Source organism: Somniosus microcephalus, chromosome 8, assembly GCF_052327205.1.
Source record: "Somniosus microcephalus isolate GS21.2 chromosome 8, FLI_Smic_1.0, whole genome shotgun sequence".
In the NCBI taxonomy this organism is placed as follows: domain Eukaryota; kingdom Metazoa; phylum Chordata; class Chondrichthyes; order Squaliformes; family Somniosidae; genus Somniosus; species Somniosus microcephalus.
Window position 1 is genome coordinate 98,304,417 of NC_140994.1, and position 15,393 is coordinate 98,319,809.

Consider the following 15,393-nt stretch of genomic DNA (forward strand, 5'->3'; position numbering starts at 1 on the left):
GACTCCCAAAACAAGCGCTCTACTTGGAGCTCCGACACGGCAAGAGAGCCCCAGGTGGGCAGAGGAAATGCTTCAAGGACTCCCTCAAAGCCTCCTTGAAAAAGGGCAACATCCCCACCGACACCTGGGAATCCCTGGCCCAAGACCGCACAAAGTGGAGGAGAAGCATCCGGGAAGGCGCCGAACACCTCGAGTCTCTTCGCCGGGACAATGGCAACTCTGTTGGACGGAGTATCAATCAGGAAATAGTTGAGGCTTGTAATAAGGGAACATCTATAATTATGGGGGATTTTAACTATCATATTAATTGGACAAATCAAATTGGGCAGGGCTGCCTTGAGGATGAGTTCATTGAGTGTATTAGGGATGGGTTTCTTGAGCAGTATGTAACTGAACCGACCAGAGGGCAAGCAACCTTAGATCTGGTCCTGTGTAACGAGACAGGATTAATTAAAAATGTCCTAGTAAAGGATCCCCTTGGAATGAGTGACCATAACATGGTTGAATTCCATATTCAATTAGAGGGTGAGAAGGTTGGATCTCAAACAAGCGTGCTAAGCTTGAATAAAGGAGACTATGAAGGTATGAGAGCAGAATTGAGTAGAGTGGATTGGGAAAATAGATTAAAGCGTAAGACGATACATGATCAGTGGTGTACCTTTAAGGAGTTATTTTACAACTTCCAAAAAAAATATATTCCACTGAGAAGAAAAGGGTGTAAAAGAAAAGACAGCCATCCATGGCTAAGTAAAGAAATTAAGGATAGTATTCGACTAAAAACAAGGGCATATAAGGTAGCCAAATCTAGTGGGAGGATAGAGGATTGGGAAAACTTTAAAAGACAGCAAAAAATAACAAAAAGATTGATTAAGAAAGGGAAGGTAGATTATGAAAGTAAATTAGCAAAAAATATAAAAACAGATAGTAAGAGTTTTTATAGTTATATAAAAAGAAAAAGGGTGGCTAAAGTAAATGTTGGTCCCTTAGAGGATGAGACTGGGAAATTAATGGTGGGAAATATGGAGATGGCAAAAACACTGAATGAATATTTTATATCAGTCTTTAGAGTAGAAGACACTAAGAATATCCCAACACTGGACAAACAGGGGGCTAAAGGGGGGGAGGAGCTAAACACAATCGAAATCACTAAGGAAGTGGTACTCGGTAAAATAATGGGACTCAAGGCGGATAAATCACCTGGACCTGATGGCTTACATCCTAGGGTCTTGAGGGAAGTGGCGGTAGGGATTGTGGATGCATTGGTAATAATTTTCCAAAACTCCCTGGACTCAGCAAAGGTCCCGGCAGACTGGAAAACTGCAAATGTCACACCCTTATTTAAAAAGGGCAGTAGACAGAAGGCCGAACATCTGTGGTAGGTAAAATTTTGGAGTCCATTATTAAGGAGACAGTAACAGGACATTTGGATAATCATAATTTAATAGGACAAAGTCAGCATGGTTTTATGAAGGGGAAGTCATGTTTGACAAATTTGCTGGAGTTCTTTGAGGAAGTAACATACAGGGTGGATAAAGGGGAACCAGTGGACGTAGTGTATTTAGACTTCCAAAAGGCATTTGACAAGGTGCCACACAAAAGATTATTGCTTAAGATAAAAAATCACGGGGTTGGGGGTAATATTCTGGCATGGATAGAGAATTGGCTATCTAACAGAAGGCAGAGAGTTGGGATAAATGGTTCATTCTCAGACTGGCAATCAGTAACAAGTGGTGTTCCGCAGGGGTCAGTGCTAGGTCCCCAACTCTTTACAATCTATATTAATGATTTGGAGGAGGGGACCGAGTGTAACATATCAAAGTTTGCAGATGATACTAAGATGGGAGGGAAAGTAGTGAGTGAGGAGGACATAAAAAACCTGCAAGGGGACATAGACAGGCTAAGTAAGTGGGCAGAGATTTGGCAGATGGAATACAATACTGGAAAGTGTGAGGTTATGCACTTTGGCAGGAAAAATCGTAGAGCAAGTTATTATCTTAATGGCAAGAAACTGGAAAGTACTGAAGTACAAAGGGATCTGGGGGTCCTGGTGCACGAAACTCAAAAGGTTAGTATGCAGGTGCAGCAAGTGATTAAGAAGGCCAATGGAATGTTGGCTTTCATTGCTAGGGGGATAGAATATAAAAATAGGGAGGTATTGCTTCAGTTGTACAAGGTATTGGTGAGACTGCACCTGAAATACTGCGTACAGTTTTGGTGTCCATGCTTAAGAAAGAACATACTTGCTCTCGAGTCAGTACAAAGAAGGTTCACTCGGTTAATCCCGGGGATGAGGGGATGGACATATGAGGAGAGGTTGAGTAGATTGGGACTCTATTCATTGGAGTTCAGAAGAATGAGAGGCGATCTTATTGAAACATATAAGATTGTAAAGGGGTTGGATCGGGTGGATGCGGGGAGGATGTTCCCGATGATGGGTGAAACTAGAACTAGGGGGCATAGTCTTAGAATAAGGGGCTGCTCTTTCAAAACTGAGATGAGGAGGAACTACTTCACTCAGAGGGTGGTAGGTCCATGGAATATGCTGCCCCAAAAAGCTGTAGAAGCTACATCATTACATAAATTTAAAACAGAAATAGACAGTTTCCTAGAAGTAAAGGGAATTAAGGGTTATGGGGAGCGGGCAGGAATTTGGACATGAGTCTAGGTTCGGATCGGTCATGGCCCTGTGGGTAGCGGAGCGGGCCCAGGGGCCGTGTAGCCTGATCCTGCTCTTATTTCGTGTGTCTAATTCTGTTAGATTCAGGAGATGGTTCTGTGATAGTAGATTGGCGGTTAGGATCAGATCAGCCATGATCTTATTGAATGGCGGAGCAGGCTCGAGGGGCCAATTGGCCTACTCCTGCTCCTATTTCTTATGTTCTTATGTAATGTGGAGAGTGGTGGAAGCACGTTCAGGCGGACAAGGCAAGAGCACAATCATGAAACTTCCACTCCCTATGGCAGTCGTGAAGGGAGCAAAATAAAGGAAAATCCCATGGTGTTTTATAAGTATATTAAGGGCAAGAGGATAACCAGGGAAAGAGTAGGGCCCATTAGGGACCAAAGTGGCAATCTGTGTGTAGAGCCGGAAGAAGTGGGTGAGGTTTTAAATGAATATTTTGCATCTGTGTTCACTATGGAGACGGACGGTGTAGGCATAGAAATCAGGCAGGGGGCTTGTGATATACTTGAACAAATTAGTATTGACAGGGAGGAGGTACTAGCGGTTTTAGCGGGATTAAAAGTGGATAAATCCCTAGGCATGGGAGGAGATTGCAGTGGCTCTGACACAAATTTTCAGAACCTCTCTGGCTACAGGGGAGGTACCAGAGGACTGGAGGACAGCTAACATAGTACCATTATTCAAGAAGGGTAGTAGGGATAAACCAGGGAATTACAAGCCAGTGAGCCTAGCATCAGTGGTAGGGAAATTATTGGAAAAAATTCTGAGGGACAGAATTAGTCTCCACTTGGAAAGGCAAGGACTAATCAAGGATAGTCAGCATGGCTTTGTCAGGGGAAAATCATGTCTAACCAATTTGATTGAATTTTTCGAGGGGGTGACTAGGTGCGTGGATGAGGGTAGTGCAGTTGATGTAGTCTACATGGACTTCAGTAAGGCTTTTGACAAAGTCCCACATGGGAGACTGGTCAAGAAGGTAAGAGCCCATGGGATCCAGGGCAATTTGGCACCTTGGATCCAAAATTGGCTTCGTGGCAGGAGGCAGAGTGTAATGGTTGAAGGTTGTTTTTGTGACTGGAAGCCTGTGTCCAGTGGTGTACTGCAGGGATCGGTGCTGGGTCCTTTGCTGTTTGTAGTGTACATTAGTGATTTAGATATGAATGTAGGAGGTATGATCAGTAAGTTCGCAGATGACACGAAAATTGATGGAGTGGTAAATAGCGAGGAGGGAAGCCTCAGGCTACAGGACGATATAGACGGGTTGGTCAGATGGGCAGAACAGTAGCAAATGGAATTTAACCCTGAAAAGTGTGAGGTGATGCATTTTGGGAGGACTAACAAGGCAAGGGAATACACAATGAATGGTAGGACCCTAGGAAGGACAGAGGAACAGAGGGACCTTGGTGTGCATGTACATAGATCCCTGAAGGTAGCAGGACAGGTAGATAAGGTGGTTAAAAAGGCATATGGGATACTTGCCTTCATTAGCCGAGGCATAGAATATAAGAGCAGGGAGGTTATGATGGAGCTGTACAAAACGCTAGTTAGGCCACAGCTGGAATACTGCATGCAGTTCTGGTCGTCACACTATAGGAAGGATGTGATTGCATTGGAGAGGGTGCAGAGGAGATTTACCAGGATGTTACCTGGGCTGGAGCGCTTCAGCTATGAAGAGAGACTGGACAGGCTGGGGTTGTTTTCCTTAGAGCAGAGAAGGTTGAGGGGGGACCTGATTGAGGTGTACAAAATGATGAGGGGCATAGATAGGGTAGATAGAAAGGAATTTTTGCCCTTAGTAGAGGGGTCAATAACCAGGGTAAGGGACAGGAGGTTTAGAGGGATTTGAGGAAAAACTTTTTCACCCAGAGGGTGATTGGAATCTGGAACTCACTGCCTGAAAGGGTGGTAGAGGCAGGAACCCGCACAACATTCAAGAAGCATTTAGATGAGCACTTGAAATGCCATAGCATACAAGGCTACGGACCAAGTGCTGGAAAATGGGATTGGAATAGATAGGGCTTGATGGCCGGCACGGACACGATGGGCCGAAGGGCCTCTTTCTGTGCTGTATAACTCTGTGGGGGAGAAATTGGGTGAGTAGCGACACTTGTTAGCACCTAAAGAGGCAGGTAGTGGCTGTAGCGCCACTGGCTGTGCCTCCCGCGATATTGAGTTGGGGCGATAATGGTGGCGTTAGTCTTTTGCGCTGCGCCGCCACCGATGACGTCATCGGTGTGCACAGCGCCCCATTCGTGATATTTGGTAGCGAACGCTGCAGTTGCGCCGTTCGCTACCCGTGCCCAGTTCACGGGGCCTTACTGTGCCGGCAGCAGCGCAAGTTAAGGTGGAGGTGCGGGGCGGCCGCCTTTTTCGGCGGCCGCCTGCCAGCACCTCCGTCCCCGGCCTCCAAACCACCCCCACACGGCATTGCCGGCTGTTTCCCGAAGCCCGGCACTCCTCCTTGGTGCCGGACTCGTTTGCCGGCACTCGATCGGGGTTCGCGCTGTTGCAGGCACCTCCCCCTTAACAGTGGGAGGAAGGCCTGCAGTACCGCAGCGTGCCATGCCGCAGCGTGTGGCGCTGTGGCATGTTGCGCTGCGATATTCAGTTTCAGCGCCTCGAGCCTCGCCCCGTGTCCCTCGAGGGGCAATGAAACTGAATATCTGACGATCGCTAAAGCCTCGAACGCTGCGCTAAATCCTGCGCTCAGGCGACTTTTGCGCCACTTTGGCGCCCCAATCCAATTTCTAGGCCTATGACTCTAGCACTACCTTTCGTGGTTTGGGGGATTCCTGGTATTAGCGAGGAGTGGTAAAGTTACAGGACATGAGAGCTATCCTCGGTGAAGTGGGTCCTGCACCACTTCAGGATCTTAATAAGTTTGCCCAATGTTGATGTTGTGGCGGAGCCACCAAAGGACTCCGATCGTTTGTACATAATTCCTTTAACATGTTAGCTACAGTCTGAGTCTGTATCTTTATTTATGCTGTTTAACTGTACAGAGTGTGGTTGCTTTATCAGCGCGGCTAAAACTTGATGACGTCATGCCGTTCATCACGTGACCCCCCACTGGCGGGAAAACGTGATGACGTCAGTCACAGGACTGCAGGGGCAGTCCTCGTGGAGCCTCCAGAGAGAACAGACCTACATTCGATGTTATCCTGCAGTTTCTTGTTAAATCCTGTTTGTTTCATTAAAGTTCATTTTGTTTGATCGCCTGAGTAGAACTCAGTCTTATAGCTAGGAACCCACGTTCCTACATTGGTGACCCCGACTTTCGTGAACAGTTTTCGCGGAAGATCTTCAGCATGGACATGAACGCCGTGACTCTGAAATTACCACAGTTCTGGGAGCAACACCCAGACGCCTGGTTTATCTAGGCTGAAGCCCAGTTCGCCATCAGGAACATCATCGCGGATCAGACACGTTATTACTACGTGGTCTCCGCCCTCGATAGCGCAACTGCCTCGCGGATCATCAGTCTCCTCGGAAGTCCTCCTACTGACAGCAGGTATGATTCGTTAAAGGCGCGGTTGCTACAGGTCTTCGGGCTCTCGAAGTCAGAACGCGCTCGCCGGCTCCTCACGATGCCTGGCCTCGGGGACTCCAAACCGTCCGAGCTCATGAGCCAAATGCTCACGCTCTTGGGTGCCGAACCGGAATGCTTCCTCTTCCGGGAGCTATTCCTCTGCCAACTGCCGGAGCAGGTGCAGGCTGCCCTAGCCAGATCCGAGATTACAGACTGCGCCGAGCTTGCTGCCGAAGCAGATAAGATTTTCACAGTAACCCAGCAGCGCTGCGCAGCCACGAGGCGCCCATCCCCCAAAGACGCGGCACCAGCTCCTCCTGCAGCAGGCTGGTGCTCCTACCACGCCCGTTTTGGTGCGAAAGCACGACGCTGCCGCTCTCCCTGCAGTTTTTCGCCCCCCAAAAAAACAAAGCTCCTGCAGCGTTCCTGGCGAAGGAGGACCGGGTTTAATGGGCGCTCCGCAGTTGCGATGGCCGTCGGATCTACGGGGAAACTTCTTTACATCACCGATTCTCTATCAGGTCAATGTTTCCTTTGTGACACCGGGGCGCAGTGTAGCATCCTACCTGCGTCGAATCTCGATATGCAAGCTGGGAACCACGGTTTTTCCCTCATGGCGGCTAATGGCGCAGCAATTCGAACTTTCTGAAAGCGGCGGGTCCAAGTCTGTTTCGGCGGTCAGCGCTTCCATTGGGAATTCGTCACAGCCACAGTCTCGCAGGCCATCCTAGGGGCAGATTTTCTGTGTGCCAACGGCCTCCTCGTCGATGTCCGGCACCGCCGGTTGATCAATGCGGCCACTTTCCACTCGATTCCGTATTACCACGGTACGACCATGGCGCGCTCTATCGCCTGCGCTTTCCCTTCTCCGGATGACTTCACTCGGCTCCTCGGAGGGTTCCCGGAGCTGACAAGGCCCACTTTCTCCTCCTCAGCCACGAAGCATGGTGTTGAACATCATATCACCACTACTGGCTCCCTGGTTTATGCACGGGCTAGAAGGCTCGAACCCGGCAAGCTCACGGCTGCGAAAGCGGAGTTCGACACGATGGAGCGGCTTGGGATTATTTGCCGGTCGAATAGTCCCTGGTCTTCGCCTCTCCACATTGTTCCGAAACCGGGCGGTGGCTGGCGGCCATGCGGTGACTACCGACGCCTGAACGACGCCACTACTCCTGATCGGTACCCGATCCCGCATATTCAGGATTTCTCGGCCCATTTGGCAGGAAATTCTATCTTTTCTAAAGTCGACCTCGTCCGGGGGTATCACCAGGTTCCCGTGCACCCGCAAGATGTCCCGAAAACCGCAGTCATCACCCCTTTCGGCCTCTTTGAGTTCCTGCGGATGCCGTTTGGCTTGAAGAACGCGGCACAGGCTTTCCAGCGCTTAATGGACTCCGTGCTCCGAGACCTAAACTTCATCTTCGTCTACCTTGACGACATTCTCATCGCCAGCGCTAACAAGGAAGAGCACATCTCCCATTTACGTACCCTCTTTACATGCCTCAGCCAGCACGGTTTAATCATCAACCCGGCCAAGTGCCAGTTCGGCCTGCAGCGGATCGATTTCTTGGGACACTGCATAACATCAGACGGCGCCGTCCCCTTACTGACGAAGGTGGAAGCTGTTACCTCTTTCCCGCACCCGCCAACCGTCAAGGCCCTGCAAGAGTTCCTGGGGATGGTCAACTTCTATCACCGATTCGTCCCTAAGGCAGCTCAGCTAATGCAGCCTTTGTATGGGGCCCTCAAGGGCAAGTCCGGTAAGGATCCAATCAGTTGGACGGCTGAGATGGACCAGGCGTTCATCAACACCAAGAGCGCTTTGGCCAACGCAACCATGCTGGTGCACACACTTCCAGGTGCCACCATCGCCCTTACCACAGAGAGAGAGAGAGAGGGAGAGAGAGAGAGAGAGAGAGAGAGAGAGTGAGTGAGTGAGATCGATCTGCTGTTGACCGGCTGAGGAAGATCCAGTGGTAAAGTAACCCTGGCTTATTGTTTTTGGAGAAAACTGATTTAAGGACAGCGGGTGATGATTTTGTTCTTTTTGAACGTCATATGTTTTTGGATTTTGCTAGACGTGAACCTTTTCACCCCATTTTCTGAGAATAAAACACAGCTAACTGCTGTTTTTCATTTACCAATCTTGTGACTGTGTCCTCCGATCCCGCATCAACACACCCTTCGGTCTAGGTGGTGGTTGATCACATTACTTATTAATTTTTATTGTGGTCACGGTGAAATTCTGGTTGTTGTAAATTGTGTGAAAGTCTCCAGTTCCGGACGTGAGACAATCACATCAACAATTGACATTTTATTTTTTAATTTCTGACTAATCTCCAGGACTGTATGATTTGAGGTGATTCTGATTGTTTATTCATCTTAGTGGTACTGGAATGTGCGACCAGGGAGAAAAAGGTGCATGCTATTGTGTGCTTGATAACGATCTGAAGACATCATGTAGTTGGATTGTACGACAGAATTATTTCACAGAATGTTTATAGTGGTGTTGCGAACTATGTCTGATGCTTTTACCTGCAGAATTGAATTTTTATTTTTATTTTTTAGAAACCCCACAGTGCAGATAGAGGCCATTTCGGCCCATCGAGCCTGCACCGACACATATCCCACCCGAACCCCGTAACCCCTACACCAACACATATCCCACCCTATCCCTGTAACCCCACATATTTAATCCCCCTAACACTAAGGGTCAATTTATCATAGCCAATTAACCTAACCCGCACATCTTTGGACTGTGGGAGGAAACCGGAGCACCCGGAGAAAACCCACGCAAACACGGGGAGAATGTGCAAACTCCACACAGACAGTCGCCCGAGGCCGGATTCGAACCCGGGTCTCTGGCGCTGTGAGGCAACAATGCTAACCACTATGCCACCGTGCCACCGAATTGATCAGGATCTTTAAGTTTTAAAGGCACAAAGGCCTAGAAATTCAATATAGCCACTTTTGGGGCGGTAAAGTCGGGCGGCCGCTAAAGTTTGCGCCCGGCGCAAAGTCGCGCCCCCTTCGCCGATATTCAGTCGCATCGCCCCAAGAGGCTGCTGCTGTGCTAAAACAGGCGATGCACAACTATCTTTAGGCGCTAAGCTGGCGGTGCTGAGCGAGACCCCCGAGGCCGGGCACAGCGCAGGTGCGGCGAGTTCTTGATTGACGGCAGACACTCTGGCGCCAGTCAGCTCTTAAAGGGGGAGGGTCGATTTGTTTGCCTGCCACGCCCTGCACACTGCAGCCCTCAACCTAGGCCTGACCACTTCAGCTTCACCTGCACAACGCCCAGGGCTATGGAGAAGGCCAGGGAGAGAGCGCAGCGCTTCAGCGACGGTGACCTGAGGCTGCTGGTTGGCGGAGTGGAGCGCAGGCACCATGTTCTGTTCCCAGAAGGTGGCAAGAGGCTGCTGCCCAGCGCCTACCGGAAAGCCTGGAGGGAGGTCTCCAACAGGGTGTCTTCCAACAGCGTGGTTGCCAGGACTCCTGTGCAATGCCGGAAGAAGTTCAACGACCTCACTCGGGTTGTCAGGGTGAGTACCCTTTCCAGTGTCCTCCTCATCCTTGCATGTGCACCTCACTTTATGGGCAAAGGGACCTGAAAGCCCTAATGGCCAGCCCTCATCCAGCAGCTATGGGACTGGCATGAAAATCACTTGCACATTCAGCACTTTACACACTGTACAAGCTCTTCGACCATGGGAGGCATTGCAGACAAGATCAGGGCTACACACTGTCCAAGCTATTCGACCATGGGAGGCAGTGCAGACAAGATCAGGGCTACACACTGTACAAGCTATTCGACCATGGGAGGCAGTGCAGACAAGATCAGGGCTACACACTGTACAAGCTATTCGACCATGGGAGGCAGTGCAGACAAGATCAGGGCTTCACACTGTACTTAGAGGCCGTCCTTTCTCTTGCAGGCCAAGGTGGCACACAACCGGCGCAACCGAACTGAGACCGGGGGAGGCTGTCCTGACCTCAAAGAGCTCTCCGACCTCGACCAGCATGTGGAGCGCATTATGGCAGGCCGGCTGATTGGCCCCGTCGCCAGTGGAGATGCCGACCCTGTTCTGGGCACCAATGGAAAGGGCATCACCTTTTGGACCTCTCTCGTTCCACTTGCGCATCAGATCAGCATCCTTTGCCACTGTCCGACCAATGCAGTGAATGGCACCACTCATGCCTCCCTCGCTGCCGCCCTGTCCTCACTCTAAAGCTACTCTTGTGCCTTCCTGCTTTCAGATGGTGAATCACCAGGTGAGGAGGCGGGCCCTCAAGCTGCCACTGTCAGCCCTTCGGAAGACGAGGAGGAGGAAGAGGAAGCCGGCCCATCAGTGCCACCCTCAGCCGCGCCAGCCCATGGCGATGTAGGGGACACGTCTTCCCTGGAGGGGAGCCGGGGGGAAGGGTCGGAGGAGAGTGAAGCTCCGGGACCCAGCGGCCTGCAGCAACGCGGGAGGGGTGGGGAAGCTCGGCGGGCTTCTCCCCAGAGGGTGAGTGCGGCCTCCAGTCCTGCGATGGTGAGCGCAGAGGAGGTGCGCCTCCTAGAGGAAATGGCCGTCCAGGCTGAGCGCAGGCACACTGAGCTCATGGCTGCAGTGGCAAGGATGCCTGACTCCATAGAGTCTCTGTCAAGGAGTGTGCAGCAATTCGGAGCAGCACAGGCCAGGAGTCTGCAACAATTCAGTGCAGCACAGGCCAGGAGTCTGGAACAATTCAGTGCAGCACAGGCGAGGAGTCTGCAGGACTTCGCGGCAGCACAGTCGGCTTCTAGCCAAGTGCTCAGTCGTGCCGTCCATTCACTGGCTGGTGTCATGCGGACACAGACCAGGGCCACACGGGCACTAACTGCTGCCACCCTTGCTGGATCAGCCAGGCATCGCCAGGGCACTCGCCGCGCAGCAGCAGCCCAGCAGTCTGTTCTTCAGCTGTTTGCTGCGCATGCTGCAGTGCTGGCCCGTGCGAGTGCCAATGTCTCAGGCGACCAGCGAGCACCTGCGATCTGCCAGGTTGCCACCATTCCTGCAGCCGACACTGCCACTCCGCCATTGCAGCTGCCACGAGCTGATGGACAGACTGCTGCCGCCCAGCCAGAGTTGGAGCAGTCAGCAGCCGGCCACTCCAAGGCCAGAGCTGGTGCAGGCCGACCCCCAAGGGCATCTGCCGTCTCGCCATCTGCCCCTCAGCAGCCTTCCCCCAGCCTTGCTGCAGCCACTGGGCTCCCATTGAGGAGGAGCAGCAGGGCGGGCAGGGGCCAGGCAAGGATGCGCAAGGCATCGCCCTCGCAGGGCAAAAAGTAGAGGTATGCACAAATGCCTGGTGCTTGTTGTAAGGCCGACACTGGTGCAGTTGTTTTTGTGTAAGGCCGAGACTGGTGTCTTTCTTTCTTTTTGTAAGGCCGAGACTGGTAGTTTTGTGTTTTTGGAGGGGGCTTCTCCACATGAGCATGTAATGTGGGAAGGGCAGAGGTTTTCAATAAATTATTGTGGTTAAATTGCAGTGTGCATGGTTTTTTGGTTAAGTCCTGGTTGCCCTGCTCGGCTGAGGGCTTGTGGAGCGGCTACATTCATCTGCTGACATTGGCACAAGCCATTCCCTGAGAGGGGGCCTAGAACCGACGTTCAATAAGCCAGCGACGGGCGACCCTTGCACTTTGTGCCTCCCTCCTGTGCTGGTCCTCCTCCTCCTCCTCCTGCTCCTCCTCCTGAGGTGGTCCTCCAATCTCTGGTGGCAGTGCCTGAGTCCTGCGGATAGCCAGGTTGTGCAGCATGCAGCAAACGACCACGAAATGGGAGACTCGCTCCGGCGAATACTGTAGAACTCCACCGGAACGATCCAGACAGCGGAACCGTTGCTTCAGGACGCCGATTGTTTGTTCGATGATGTTCCTGGTCGCTTGATGGCTCTCGTTGTATCCCTCTTCAGCAGGGGTGCTGGGCGCACGGAGCGGGGTCATCAGCCAGGTACACAAAGGATAGCCTTTGTCCCCGATAAGCCATCCTCGTGGGTGAGGCTGTGCCTGGAACATGTCTGCCACAGAAGTCTGTCGCAGGATGAAGGCATCGTAGCTGCTGCCTGGAAAGCGGGCATTGACAGCTAGGATGAGCTGCCTGTGGTCACACACCAGCTGGACGTTCAGCGAATGGTAGATCTTCCGGTTGCGGTAATCCTCGGCATTCTCCAGAGGTGCCCGCAAAGCCACATGCGTGCAGTCAATGGCGCCCTGCACCATGGGGAAGCCTGCGAATGTTGCAAAGCCCATTGCACGCTGTTGCTGCTTGGCAAGGGTCATGGAGAAGGAGATGAACTGACGTCTCCTTTTGAAAAGGGCATTGGTCACCTGGTGGATGCAGCAATGCACGGCGAACTGGGAGATGTTGGCAATGTCCCCAGTAGCGGATTGGAAGGAGCCGGTGGCCTAGAAGTTGAGAGCCACCGTCACCTTCACTGCCACCGACAGAGACGTCCTGCTCCTCAGCTGTGGCTGCAGATCACTGCCAAGCAGCTGGCAGATCTCTGTGACCACGTCCCTTCTGAATCGCAGCCTCCGAATACACTGCTCCTCAGACATGTTGAGATAGGAGAACTGCTGGCGGTATACCCTGGGTGGGTAAGGCCTCCTTTGCCGACGCCTGTTGCCCCCTCTCCGTCTAGCCAGGGCTGCCACTCTCTCACGGCGTCTGTGAGCCCTTTGGATGCAATTGAGAAAGCCAGCGTTGACACCCATTGCAGCCCCCATAATATGCTGGCAAACAATGAGATGTCAATGAAGGCAAAGACTAGTGGAAAGCTGTGGCCTGAAGCCAGAAGTACCTGTCCGAGTGTTGGGCCAAAGCAGAAAGCTATCTACCTTGGTTTCTCTCCAAAGATCCGTTTCTCAAGAAGGAGTGCTGCGAAATGGCAGCCTTTTATAGTGCAGGAGGAGTGCCCTTTAATTTGCGCCCCCCGCGCCCCGCATCGGCTGAGCACCGTTCCACCCTAACAGTCGCTAGGGGCGCCAGGCGCACAATGGGGCGTCGCCACTGAAGTTCCGGTTGGGGGCGCACAAAGGGCGTTGCACGAGGAAATGACATCATGATCGCGCGCAGCTGAGCGCGCGCAAAGACTTTGCGCCGCCGCTAAATCTCTAGTGAAGTTGGGGCGAGGCGCAGTTCGCGCTGCGCCCGGGCGCTAGCCGCCTAGCGCTCGACATCTACTCCTCCTAAGGTGCTAACGGCTGGCGCAACCAACTGAATTTCTAGGCCAAAGACTTTGCAAAAGTAACAGATATTTTTATTTGGCAAAAGGTTTTTAAATTTACTTGAAGGCTGTGAGAAGTCGTGCGACACAAGCTGACATCTATTAAGAAAGAAGTTTTGTGGGGAGACAGACTGCTGTGTTAAAGGTAACACCTCAATTAAGCCTCCCCTCAGCCTCCTCTGTTCCAAAGAAAACAAAAAAAAAAAAAAGAAAACAACCCCAGCCTATCCAATCTTTCCTCATAACTAAAATTCACCAGTCCTGGCAACATCCTCGTAAATCTCCTCTGTACCCTCTCCAGTGCAATCACATCTTTCCTGTAATGAGGTGACCAGAACTGTATGTAGTACTCTAGCTGTGGCCTAACTAGTGTTTTATACTGTTCAAGCATAACTTCCCTGCTATTATATTCAATGCCTCAGCCAATAAAGGCAAGTATCCCGTATGCCTTCTTAACCACCTTATCTACCTGTCCTGCTACCTTCAGGGATCTGTGGACAGGCACTCCAAGGTCCCTCTGATCTTCTGCACTTCTCAGTGTCCTACCATTTATTGTGTATTCCCTTGCCTTGTTAGCCCTCCCCAAATGCATTACCTCACACTTCTCCAGATTGAATTCCATTTGCCCCTTTTCTGACCAGCTGACCAGTCCATTGATATCTTCCTGCAGTCTGCAGCTTTCTTCTTCTTTATCAACTATACAGCCAATTTTTGTATCATCTGCAAACTTCTTAATCAAGCCCCCTACATTCAAGTCCAAATCATTGATATATACCACAAAAAGCAAAGGACCCAGTACTGAGCCCTGCGGAACCCCACTGGAAACAGCCTTCCAGTCACAAAAACACCCATCGATCATTACCCTTTGCTTCCTGCCACTGAGCCAATTTTGGATCCAACTTTCCCTTAGATCCCATGGACTTTTACTTTTCTGACCAGTATGCCTTGTGGAAGCATTTCCGGTTTTAACGGATGAGAGACAGGGGGATGGGTCACCAACCTGCTCCCAGGAGGCGGGTCGCCTATTTAAATGATCCACCATTTCAAACTTAACTCTGGCTGGTCGAGTTTCCCGGGCCTTGGGGAACCTGCCAGCTAAAGGGAGGCAGGGACTGCTAGATCCAAGAGGTAAGTGCCTTTACACTTACCTGCTGGATCCAGTGTCTCTGCCTCACCCACCCCTGTGATCGGACACCCCCCAACCCTTCCGATCTCCTCCCCCGAGGCCTCCAACCTCCCTGCTCCAACCCGATCATCTTCCTGGCCTCCCCCCTCCAGCCCCCAACCACCTCCTCCTGATCCTCCTCCAGCCCCGATCATCCTCCTGGCCCAATTCATCCCCCCCCCCCCCCACCCGATCCCGATTCAGCCCCTCATTCTCCTCCAGCCGTGATTCACCCCCCCTCGATCATCCTCTGGCCCCGATTCACCCTGATCCCACGCTCACTCCTCCGTGGCCTAGTGCCGCAGGCCTACCCGCCCGACAGTCAGCCAGCCTCTCCATCTATCTGGCTGCAGGCAGGAAACAGAGCTTTTAAGTGTTAATCAGGCCCTGCTGTTAAATTTGGCAGTGCCTGTGGGAAACCTGTTCTCCTGGGTTTCCCAACCATTTTCAAGCCTCCACTGCACTCCCCGCCCCGTCCCGCTTCCTACCCGCCTCCAGATTAAAATTCCGGCCACTGTTTTCACTCTGTTCCCATCTCAGTTTATTACTAGCTCACTCTGTGATGTGCTCTCTGCTCGAACTGGTGTGCTCATACCAAATTAGGTCACCAACCAGTTTTAGCTGCTCAGTCAGCAGGTTAGTTAACACCTAGCCAGTGATGAATGATCATCTGCTGTTAGCTGCCAATTCATTATTAGCTCCACAATCTTAAATCTGCAGTTCAGTTAAAGGGGAAAATGAAATAAAAGAGAAGTTCTA